Here is a 3,627-nt window from a genome sequence, read left to right on the forward strand (position 1 = left end):
ACTTGACTTCACATTCCAGAATGTCTGGCTCTAGGTGAGTGATCACACCATCATGATTATCTGGGTTGTGAAGATCTTTTTGTACAGTTCTTCTGTGTATTCTTGCCACCTCTTCTTAATATCTTCTGCTTCTGTTAGGTCCATACCATTTCTGTCCTTTATCGAGCCCATCTTTTGTGCCTAGAAGAAACTATGATAGATTGGAAAGCATGGCCACAATACATTACAGCTCCCGCTTTCAAAAAGTGGCATATTTTCCCCCATTCCTTGAATTGGACCTTCCCTATTATTTTGCCCAGTGGAATATGATAAAAGTAGCATCATGTGTTTTCCAGAGACTAATCCTAAAAATAAAGCCTGGAAAATTCTGCCTTAAATCACATAAAATGCTGTCCTGAAATTGAGATACTGTTGAGAAAGACCAGATTAATGTCCATGTGAAGAGAAAGGTCCTGCCATCCCAGATGTTTCAAATGAATCTAGACCCCTGACAACTTGTCAGCTGAATACAGCCACATGATTGAGTCCAGGCAATATCAGTAGAAAAGCCAGTCACTTCATCCTCATAAAAATAAAAAATAAAACCTAGTTGTTTTAAGGCACTAAATTTGGGGAGCAGTGTTATACAGTATACTGGCTTTCTACTGCTATTTAAAAATTACTCTAAAACTTAGAAATTTAAAACAGCAAACATTTGTTACATTACACATTTTCTGAGACGCTGGATTCTTGGAGCAGCTTAGCTGAGTGTTTCTGGCTCAAGGTCTATCATGAGGTTGTAGTCAAGCTGTTGGCCAGAGCTACAGTCATTACAGAGATTGGCTGGGGTTGGAAAATCTGCTTCCAAACTCATTCACATGGTTGTTGGCAGGTTTATGCTCCTTTCTGGATGTTGGCCAGAGGCTTCAGTTCCTCATTATGTGGGCCTCTCCATAGACCAGTTCACAGCATGGCAGCTTTTTTTTTTTTCCCCAGAACGAGTGACCCTATTGGGACAAAGTACACAAGATGGAAACCACAGTTTTTTTTTTTTTTTTTAACCTAATCTCAGAAATGACATATCAACAGTTCTACTGTATGCTATTGGTCACATAGGCTAACTTTGGTACAGTGTGGGAAGGTACTATCTAACAGTTTGCATATCAGAAAGTGAGGAGCATGTGGTGTCATCTTGGAGGCTGACTATCACACATATCAAATGAGATCTGAAACAGATTAGCACAGAACTATTGTTGGCTTGTTTGCTATGAGACATAAAAATTATGCAAAATTTTAAAAAATTATATATGCCTCTCATAAAATTTATAAGAATTATATATCCCTCATAAAATTATAAAATTTTTATCTCTTATACAAACTATATCTCATAAGAATTATATCTCATAAAAAATCTCATAAAAATTATATATAGTTCTCTTATAAAAAGTTCAGACTTTCAGAAACACATCATCAAGATAGAGTATATTATGATATGAGTAATAATATGTATTTAAAATACTTTAGCAGCAATAATAATAACAAAAAAAGGATAGATAAAGCAAGTGAGGCAATATTAAAGATTGTTGAATATTGGTGATGGGCATAGGGAGTGCATCATCTTTTTTATGTAGGCTTGAAATGTTTCCTCTAAAATTTTATCTTTTTATTCTTTTGTAATAACTTAAATCTAGACAGTGTATTAAAAAGCAGAGACATCACTTTGCTGACAAAGGTCCATCTAATCAAAGCTATGGTTTTTCCAGTAGTCATGTATGGATGTTCGAGTTGGACTCTAAAGAAAGAAAGAAAGAAAGTGAAGTCTCTCAGTCATGTCCAACTCTTTGCGACCCCATGCACTGTAGCCTACCAGCCTCCTCCCTCCATGGGATTCTCCAGGCAAGAGTACTGGAGTGGGTTGCCATTTCTTTCTCCAGGGGATCTTCCCCACCCAGGGATTGAACCTGGGTCTCCCACATTCCAGGCAGATGCTTTAACCTCTGAGCCACCAGGGAAGCCCGAAAAGAACTATATGACTATATGACTACAGGGACTATAAAGAAAGCTTAGTGCCATATATCAACATGAATCCACCACAGGTAAACACGTGTTCCCCATCCTGAACCCTCCTCCCTCCTCCCTCCCCGTACCATCCCTCTGAGTCATTCCAGTGCACCAGACCCAAACATCCAGTATCGTTCATCAAACCTGGACTGGTGACTCATTTCGATATTGTAAAGTTAAAAAATAAAATAAAATGAAATGAAAAAAAAAAGTTGGCTTAAAGCTCAACATTCAGAAAACTAAAAAAAAAAAAAAAGAAAAGAAAAGAAAGCTTAGTGCCAAAGATTTGAGGCTTTTGAACTGTGGTGTTGGAGAAGACTCTTGAGAGTCCCTTGGACTGCAAAGAGATCATACCAGTCAATCCTAAAGGAGATCAATCCTGGGTATTCATTGGAAGGACTGATGCTGAAGCTCAAACTCCAGTACTGTGGCCACCTGATGCAAAGAGCTGACTTATTGGGGAAGACCCTGCTGCTGGGAAAGATTGAAGGCAGGAGAAGGGGACAAGAGAGAATGAGATGATTGGATGGCATCACCAACTCAATGAGCATGAGTTTGAGCAAACTCGAGGAGATGGTGAAGGATGGAAGCCTGGCATGCTGTAGTCCAAGGGGTCACAAAGAGCTGGACATGACTGAGCAACTGAAAAACAAATAACTTCATTTTTAATTTATATTGTAGTATAGATGATTTACAACATTGTGTTAGTTTCAGGTGTACAGCAAAGTGAATCAGTTATAAACGCGCACACACACACACACACCCTCTTTTTTAGATTCTTTTCCAACATAGGACATTACAGAATATTGAGTAGCATTCCCTGTGCTATACAGTAGGTCCTCACTAGTCATCAGTTTTATACATAGCAGTGTGCATATGTTCATCCCAATCTCCCAATTTATCCCTCCCCACTTCTTCCCCTTTTTCTCCTTTTCTTTATTTTCTTGGGCTCCAAAATCACTGTAGATGGTGACTGCAGCCATGAAATTCAAAGACGCTTGCTCCTTGTAAAAAAAAGCTATGACCAACCCAGATAGCATTAAAAAGCAGAGACATTACTTTGCCAACAAAGGTCCATCTAGTCAAAGCTATGGTCTTTCCAGTAGTCATGTATGGATGTGAGAGTTGGACTATAAGGAAAGCTTCAGTCAGTTCAGTTTAGTCGCTCATTCATGTCCGACTCTTTGCGACCCCATGAATCGAAGCACGCCGGGCCTCCCTGTCCATCACTAACTCCCGGAGTTCACTCAAACTCACGTCCATTGAGTCGGTGATGCCATCCAGCCATCTCATCCTCTGTTGTCCCCTTCTCCTCCTGTCCTCAATCCCTCCCAGCATCAGAGTCTTTTCCAATGAGTCAACTCTTCGCATGAGGTGGCCAAAGTACTGGAGTTTCAGCTTTAGCATCATTCCTTCCAAAGGAAAGCTTAGTGTCGAAGAATTGATACTTTTGAACTGTGGTGTTGGCGAAGACACTTGAGAGGCCTTGGACTGCAAGGAGATCCAACCAGTCCATCCTAAAGGAAATCGGTCTTGAATACTTATTAGAAGGACTGATGTTGAAGATGAAACTCCAATACTTTGGCC

This window comes from Bos indicus x Bos taurus, chromosome X, assembly GCF_003369695.1.
Source record: "Bos indicus x Bos taurus breed Angus x Brahman F1 hybrid chromosome X, Bos_hybrid_MaternalHap_v2.0, whole genome shotgun sequence".
In the NCBI taxonomy this organism is placed as follows: Eukaryota; Metazoa; Chordata; class Mammalia; order Artiodactyla; family Bovidae; genus Bos; species Bos indicus x Bos taurus.